This window comes from Argentina anserina, chromosome 4 (assembly GCF_933775445.1).
Source record: "Argentina anserina chromosome 4, drPotAnse1.1, whole genome shotgun sequence".
NCBI classification, from domain to species: Eukaryota; Viridiplantae; Streptophyta; class Magnoliopsida; order Rosales; family Rosaceae; genus Argentina; species Argentina anserina.
Window position 1 is genome coordinate 6,812,720 of NC_065875.1, and position 9,741 is coordinate 6,822,460.

At 33.5% G+C, this 9,741-nt stretch overlaps 1 pseudogene; it reads right to left on the reverse strand.

Moving 5' to 3' along the window:
• Window positions 1-9,286: 9,286 nt before the first annotated feature.
• LOC126793036 (uncharacterized) lies at window positions 9,287-9,410 on the reverse strand (annotated as a pseudogene).
• Between the last annotated feature and the right edge of the window lie 331 nt (window positions 9,411-9,741).

Here is a 9,741-nt window from a genome sequence, read left to right on the forward strand (position 1 = left end):
ACCGATTTTTGATTCTAAGTTCGGCATTGGATAGGTACTTAAAGCATGTTGATTCTCTATGTGATATGTAATTGCATGATGAAGTGGTATATTAGATTTCGTAGCAAGACAAGTAGTTAAGCTCGAATGTATCCATGTATTAGGAACCAAGTAGGAACTTGATGCATGATCGAACTTAGGGTGGAATCTTGATACCTACGGCATGAACATGAATGAGAAGGGAATTCGATGGCTTTGTTCTTACATGATTTGTTTGGTGATTGTTGATAGATCGTTTTGTTAAAACGTCTATAATAAACCCTGTAAAACATCATCGTTAGTATAGAATAAGCAGGGATCGTTCTTTCCGGGAAATTGAAGGGAACTCTAAACTTTTAGTGTTAACAAATAATGAGGGGTTTGAGATTGATTATTAACTACTTTAATAAAACCTAAATTACTATTTACATGATCGACTTCTCTTTAACAAACTTAAATCAAATTTACCATTACACCACATAATTACAAGTTCAAACCTATCATGCATTCTAATTTGACCAATTACATACTTTTTAGACACCAATACAATTAGAGCCTTAGGGGAACATCTAATCATGCAAGATTTCAGTTAACATTTAGATTGACTTAGGGCCTAATCTAAATTTGCATGCAATCAAATTCAATAACACTTAGAGTGGAAATCAAATAAGATTACATTTGAGCACCAAATCTTTGTTGGAGACATGTTTCATGTATGGCGTCACCCACCATGGTTTCACATGCAAATTTCCAGAATTTTTACCACTTTTAATCAACACAAACTGAACCTACTTAGGGCATGATTCGATTTGTGTCAATATGGTTGATGAATCTAGCACTTAAACACAATCTTAGGGACTGCATCCAAGTACTAAATTCATATGCACATATCTGAAAATTATCTAAAAGTATGAGAAAGATGATTAGACCACAATAATAGAAATACAAACTCATTAATTATAGGAAACCATCAATTTGGCAAAGAACCAAAAATCCAATAAAACAATCTGAAAATTTCGATTCTTAATACAAAACAATAATCCCACACAAACATCATACTACAATCTTCATAGACAAAGTATTGTAAAAAAAATCAAAAACGAACAAACCCGTGGAGAAGAGTTTCGAGAATCACATGTAGGAACCTTGGAGGTGTGTCTTCAATGGTGATTTCAGTGAAGATGGAATTTGTATATGGGGGAGAATGACTTGCTGTTTTGGTGAAGGATGTTTGAGGTAGTATTTTGGTAGAGGTTTGGTTCTTGAATGCAAATGAGAAGTGATCATATTTGAGAGGTGAAGCCATGTATATATAGAGGAAAGATGGAGGGTTTGAAATTTCTTCTTTCTTCCTATAATAATGTCATGCTTTAATCCCTTAAATCATGAAAAGTTTTATTCATTAAAACATGTCATGCTTTAATCCCTAAAACATGGAAGGTTTTATTTCCTAAAACATGTCATGTTTTATGCCTTTAATGATCAACTTCTATTTAATTGTTGCATGACTTGGCTCCATCTTTTTTTCTTTAATTATCTCTTCAATCCAATCTGAAAATAAGAAAATAAAATCATAAGTAAGAGATAATTAGTTTCAAAACCTAACAAGGATTCCTAGTCAAACTAGGACTTTAAACCAATTATGCGTTTTTAACTCATGTAAGCACAAAAATGCATCAAATACCGCTCAAGACTCTTATTACGACTCAATGACTCAATAGTACAACAATAAGGGCTAAGTAAAATACAACTTAAGGTAAAAACATGTTAAGAACGTCGCACAAAGTGCTCCTATCAACTACCCCACACTTGGCTTTTGCTAGTCCCTTAGCAAAATAAAACTAAATGAGACACTATTGCCCCTAAATGATTGCCTCATAATCTCAAAACACATAGTTTTCATGTTTAAGCATTTGAATGTAAGCACATAAATTCCAAGTTTCATAAACATGCTTCATAGTATGAATTAGTCAGATACGAGACAATAAGCATCTAACATGTTTAGTCAATCCAATCCTCCTCACAAGGCATACTCTATTCTTTTCACTCAAATTCATGGTTATCATTCACACATAAGTATATGCAAGAGAAATGATATTAAGGCATCAAATAACTTGCATATTTCAACAAATGAAAGCACTTTGTGAATAACATAGGAAAAACCTTATTTAACAACTAAGTGCACAAATGGACCAAAACCATATGCTCAACTCTTGTGATCATCTCCACAAACCAAGATTTGCTCATTTTAAGAATCATTAGGATCATTAGATAAGGTATTTGTTTAGGCGTAGCTAAAGGCATGGAATATCAAGGAATCACAAAGGTAATCCTATAGACTTAGCAGAGTAAACACCATTCTTATGACACCACACACTATCAGGGGCCGAATATAACAAGTTGGGCACAATCATCATTCTAACCACAAAGTGAACATGGACAAAGGTCAAGTAAAAATTTTTAGACCTTCAATTACAACTCAACTCCAAATCACAAATGAAAGACAACATAACATTTTTTCTTTTCTTGCCGAGTTCATCATTCTTTTTTGTTTTTATTTTTCTTGTTTTTTTTTCGGCAATGCTTGCTTAAAAGCTTGTTGATTTTTTTCTCAAATGTCTTCCACCCCACACTTATTTCATGTATCATCACAACATCATCTCAATATGAATTCTGCCAAATCTATAGGACAAGGTAGATGTAACTATACTAAGCATGGAGATAACATAGGTGATGAATAAAATGCTCAATGTATGCTCAAATGTGGTTCAACTAAGGGGTCTCAAACAGGGCACATATAGGGATACATGGTTGTTTGGCTAAAGTGGTGGTATTCCTAGAAATGATCCATAAATCATTTTCAAAATAAGAGCATTTTATGACTTAAATGTTTCAACAATCACAAAAGTGAGTTCTAGTAAATTCTAGAGTCCATTAAAAGCTATGACACATAGTTATTGAATATGCAAAGAATAGTGAGGTTCATGAATAATCACGAAATTTCAAATTACATCTCATGAAAAAAAATCAGTACATATAGGCTCAAAAACTCACAGGTTGTTATGGACTTTAAACTTACCAAAACATGTATGTCATAATCAATCAATCCAAATCTCACATGTTCATACCAAATCCACATCATCAATGAAACTTACAATTCAATTCGTATGAAATGCAAAATCATCATCTATGTATTTTAGAGACATAATCATCCTAGACTTTAGGGGCATCCTAAGACTCAATAAAGCAATAATTTTTATTTCTTTTTTTTTTACATTCATTTTTTAGGATTTTTTTTATATCATGACACAAAAAATAAATAAAAATAAAAATAAAAAATAATCAATGATCTTGCAACCTTACCCCACACTTAGAAAATTACATTGTCCTCAATGTAAGCTCAATAGTAAGAATGTAATTCACAAGCATAGAATAAGATTACATATCAACACATACAATTCAACCATAAAAGTGAAGGGATTAGAAAATTCAAACTCTCGTAGACGATTCCTCCACAGATACGGTTGAAATGGGTTGCCTCCAATGCAGCGCTTGAGTTTTATAGTCTCTCAGCCTAGACTTTCTCATGTTCATTCTCCGTTAGGCGCATCTCTCACAATTGTCTCCTCATACGTGTGCTCCTCAAATGGCTCATAGTAGGGCTTAAGTCGATGCTCATTCACGTTGAATGTCTTCCCTGTTTTATCATTTTGAATCTCAACTGCACCATGAGCAAACACGTTAATAACAACAAATGGACCAACCCAATGCGAACGAAGTTTCCTTAGAAACAACATAAGCCTCGAATGGAATAACAGAATTTTCTGGCCCACTTGGAACTTCTTTCATCTAATCATTTTTTATTATTTTTTTATATTTTCTTTTATTCTTAATTTTTTTTAATGTTTACGAAATACAAGTGTAAAGTATTACTAAGTCTAATTGATTTTAATTACACACAATCCTAACATTTAAGGTACGTGGAGTAGATGAGCTAACTGTGCAATGGACTGAAACAACCTCAGGTAAGGGTCTTGTTTTATCTGATATACCTTAAAAGTTAGAATTTCATTTTCTTTTGAAACTATATACATCTATTTATACAAAGTTATTTTCTAAGTTATAAAACGAGGTGGACATGCGGCCTAAGTATGTTGTCTAGACACAAATTCATTCTTTTGTTTCAAAAGGATGGATAGCTAGATTCATAGATAGTCACAAGGCAGGACTCATTTGTTGGACACCACGGAGGCTACACCCTCGAAAGGATGTTTCCACTATCGACTCCATCACCGAGATGTATGTCAGTCTATGGGCATCTGAGATCCAATTTTGTAAACCTTGAACCAGGGTAATGAAAATAGCATGCCCCTTACTCAGCTCGGAATAACTTTGTGTGTTAGATTGCTCACAAATTGTTAATAAAAGCCGCCCTCAACCCCAAGTGACCTTAGCAAGATACAAATGGAGAGTTAAAGCTAATATTAACAAAATTGATTTTACCTATTCCATTCACTTTATAACTTACAATAAACTAAGCATAAATAAACATTTTAGTTTCCTTAATTATCTAACTGTAACAAGTATCTTATATGCATACTACAACAAAATTAAAACATTTATCACAAAAATATAGAATAAAAAAATCTAATTTTTTTTACAAAAATATTGTTCACATTTGTTATTTACTGTACGTACTTTACTGTTGCCGATTACTGTTCATATACATTTATTTTTTATTATTCTTTTTTTTCGATTTACTGTTTACTGTACACAAAAATTATTTTTACCTTTTTTTTTACAATGTACAAGTATTTTTACATTTTTACACTTTACAAAAAAAAAGTAAAAAAAAATTATAGAGATTTACTTTTTTTTCAAGTTGTAAAAAAAATAACTTATAATTGTTTTTACTGAATGTTACTGTTTACCGTACTATTTACACGAATTTATTTTTACAAATATACAATATAGTACAAAATTAACACTTCAAAGAATTGAGATTTTCTCAATTCCCCGGTAACGGCGCCAAAATGATAGATCGTTTTGTTAAAACGTCTATAATAAACCCTGTAAAACATCATCGTTAGTATAGAATAAGCAGGAATCGTTCTTTCCGGGGAATTGAAGGGAACTCTAAACTTTTAGTGTTAACAAATAATGAGGGGTTTGAGATTGATTATTAACTACTTTAATAAAACCTAAATTACTATTTACATGATCGACTTCTCTTTAACAAACTTAAATCAAATTTACCATTACACCACATAATTACAAGTTCAAACCTATCATGCATTCTAATTTGACCAATTACATACTTTTTAGACACCAATACAATTAGAGCCTTAGGGGAACATCTAATCATGCAAGATTTCAGTTAACATTTAGATTGACTTAGGGCCTAATCTAAATTTGCATGCAATCAAATTCAATAACACTTAGAGTGGAAATCAAATAAGATTACATTTGAGCACCAAATCTTTGTTGGAGACATGTTTCATGTATGGCGTCACCCACCATGGTTTCACATGCAAATTTCCAGAATTTTTACCACTTTTAATCAACACAAACCGAACCTACTTAGGGCATGATTCGATTTGTGTCAATATGGTTGATGAATCTAGCACTTAAACACAATCTTAGGGACTGCATCCAAGCACTAAATTCATATGCACATATCTGAAAATTATCTGAAAAATATAGAATAAAAAAATCTAATTTTTTTTACAAAAATATTGTTCACATTTGTTATTTACTGTACGTACTTTACTGTTGCCGATTACTGTTCATATACATTTATTTTTTATTATTCTTTTTTTTCGATTTACTGTTTACTGTACACAAAAATTATTTTTACCTTTTTTTTTACAATGTACAAGTATTTTTACATTTTTACACTTTACAAAAAAAAAGTAAAAAAAAATTATAGAGATTTACTTTTTTTTCAAGTTGTAAAAAAAATAACTTATAATTGTTTTTACTGAATGTTACTGTTTACCGTACTATTTACACGAATTTATTTTTACAAATATACAATATAGTACAAAATTAACACTTCAAAGAATTGAGATTTTCTCAATTCCCCGGTAACGGCGCCAAAATGATAGATCGTTTTGTTAAAACGTCTATAATAAACCCTGTAAAACATCATCGTTAGTATAGAATAAGCAGGAATCGTTCTTTCCGGGGAATTGAAGGGAACTCTAAACTTTTAGTGTTAACAAATAATGAGGGGTTTGAGATTGATTATTAACTACTTTAATAAAACCTAAATTACTATTTACATGATCGACTTCTCTTTAACAAACTTAAATCAAATTTACCATTACACCACATAATTACAAGTTCAAACCTATCATGCATTCTAATTTGACCAATTACATACTTTTTAGACACCAATACAATTAGAGCCTTAGGGGAACATCTAATCATGCAAGATTTCAGTTAACATTTAGATTGACTTAGGGCCTAATCTAAATTTGCATGCAATCAAATTCAATAACACTTAGAGTGGAAATCAAATAAGATTACATTTGAGCACCAAATCTTTGTTGGAGACATGTTTCATGTATGGCGTCACCCACCATGGTTTCACATGCAAATTTCCAGAATTTTTACCACTTTTAATCAACACAAACCGAACCTACTTAGGGCATGATTCGATTTGTGTCAATATGGTTGATGAATCTAGCACTTAAACACAATCTTAGGGACTGCATCCAAGCACTAAATTCATATGCACATATCTGAAAATTATCTAAAAGTATGAGAAAGATAATTAGAACACAATAATAGAAATACAAACTCATTAATTATAGGAAACCATCAATTTGGCAAAGAACCAAAAATCCAATAAAACAATCTGAAAATTTCGATTCTTAATACAAAACAATAATCCCACACAAACATCATACTACAATCTTCATAGACAAAGTATTGTAAAAAAATCAAAAATGAACAAACCCGTGGAGAAGAGTTGCGAGAATCACACGTTGTAGGAACTTTGGAGGTGTGTCTTCAATGGTGATTTCGGTGGAGATGGAATTTGTATATGGGGGAGAATGGCTTGCTGTTTTGGTGAAGGATGTTTGAGGTAATATTTTGGTAGAGGTTTGGCTCTTGAATGCAAATGAGAAGTGATCATATTTGAGAGGTGAAGCCATTTATATATAGAGGAAAGATGGAGGGTTTGAAATTTCTTCTTTCTTCCTATAATAATGTCATGCTTTAATCCCTTAAATCATGGAAAGTTTTATTCATTAAAACATGTCATGCTTTAATCCCTAAAACATGGAAAGTTTTATTCCCTAAAACATGTCATGTTTTAATCCCTAAAACATGCCATGTTTTATGCCTTTAATGATCAACTTCTATTTAATTGTTGCATGACTTGGCTCCATCTTTTTTTCTTTAATTATCTCTTCAATCCAATCTGAAAATAAGAAAATAAAATCATAAGAGATAATTAGTTTCAAAACCTAACAAGGATTCCTAGTCAAACTAGGACTTTAAACGAATTATGCGTTTTTAACTCATGTAAGCACAAAAATGCATCAAATACCGCTCAAGACTCTTATTACGACTCAATGACTCAATAGTACAACAATAAGGGCTAAGTAAAATACAAATTGAGGTAAAAACATGTTAAGAACGTCGCACAAAGTGCTCCTATCAATTGTTTATGTGTTGGTTGGTTGATCACATGTATATATTAGTTTAGGTTTTATTTACTATTTTTATGATTCAATCCGAAACTTATATCAAACCATTTATATCTTTATGAATTCGTGTTAAGTGTTGTGATCCTAAGCCCTGTCTGGATCCCCGGTTTGTGAACGATACCCCCTTGCTTTATACTACTAATGATGTGTTCAGGGTTAAATATTGATGTCGAGTAATCGAGCATTCCTCAAATGGCGCCGTTGCCGGGGATCCTTAAGAGATGGATCCCTAACTTTTAATGCGAATTCATTGTGTATATTGTACATTTGTATATTCTTATCTTGTTTCATTGTACATATAGTAATGTATCTTAGGTTGTTGTTTTGGTGCTTGAGTGAATGATTGTTGTAGGTTGTAAATCGAACGGAATAGGTAAAGTCCCTTTTGTTAATATTAGCCTTAACCCTTCATGCTAGCTCTCGAGTTTGCATGAGGTCGAGGGCGGCTTTTATTAACACTTGGAGATTTGTCTAACACACAAGGTTAAGTCCAGCTGAGTAAGGGGCACGCTCTCTTATTACTCTGGTGCATGGGACCAAAATTGGATCTCAGAGAACTAATGACTAACATACATCTCAGTGATGGAGTCGATAGAGAGTTCGCTCTCCGTAGTTCAACAAATGAGTCCTACCATGTTCACTATCTCTAATTGAGCTACAAGGCCTTTTGAAACAAAGACTTGATCTTGTGTCTAGGCATCCATACTTAGGCCGCACGTCCACCTTGGTTTACAACTTAGAATCAATCGATCGTTCAAGCATTGAAATGGCAAAAAGAACTTGTGAATTGTATGAACTTTTGTAAACGTAAAGAACTAACTCTTTGTAAACTTGACATAGTTGCCGTGGCCTTCCCCATAAGTGTGCGTGTGTGTGACTAAGGGAAGACACGAATTATATGTGTTCATTGTGTATTCTTCAATGCTAACTCTTTAACTTTCGTACAACAGGTACTATGCATGTCCGAATTTTCTAAGAGAACACAAGAGCTCAAGGATCGAATTCAAGCACTTAGAGATTTAAACAACTCTTTCATAAGTGGACCTTTAAATTTTGAAACATCTCTAAGCAGTTCAATCTTAAACTCTTCACCTAGATCAGAAGAAGAGGAGGATCTTTCCTTCCCCTTCATCTTCAATTCAGACTTAGACACAATTGCGGACCGTGACATAATTCATGTTGGTGCTCCAATGGCACTCAAGAATGCATTCATTCCCACCACCCCTGAATCACCTTCATGCATTGCTTTCACTCCACCTGATGAAGCTAACTTCTCCATTCCGGTTCAATTGCTTGGGCAGCTGCCTAAGTACTCTGGCTCTTCAATGGAAGACCCTAATGTTCACCTTAGGGAGTTCTTGGACATTTGCAAGCTCCAATCGATTCATCATCTTTCTCAAGAAGGCTTGAGGTTGCTTTTGTTTCCATTTACCCTTAAGGATGATGCTAAACATTGGTTGTATTCTTTGCCTGCAGGAATCATCACTACATGGGACGAAATGACTAGGAGGTTCTTGAAGCAATTCTTCCCTGCTCAACTCACGAAAAGACTTAGGAGGGAGATTCAGAACTTCACTCAAAAAGATGGTGATTCACTCTATGAGGCGATTCACTCTATGAGGCTTGGGAGGAATTTCAGGAACTACAAAGGAAGTGCCCTCACCATGGTATTTCGTTGAAGGACTCGACACCACCAATAAGAGCATGGTGGACTCGGCATGTGGCTGCACATTCATGAACAAGACCGGTCAAGAAGCTTACACCTTGATTGATGACTTGGCTGACAACAATCGCCAATTTAGTTCCAAGGAGAAGAGAGGAAGCAAGAGCCGTGGGGTGTATGATGTTGATGCAAGGAATCAGATGGCTACTTTAGAAAGGAAGTTTGACGTTCTAGTCAAGGCATTCAATGGTTCGAGCATCAACAATCAAGCATGTGGTATTTGTTCTTTCAAAGATCACACGACTGACAATTGTCCAAATGGTGCAATGACTGAAGAAG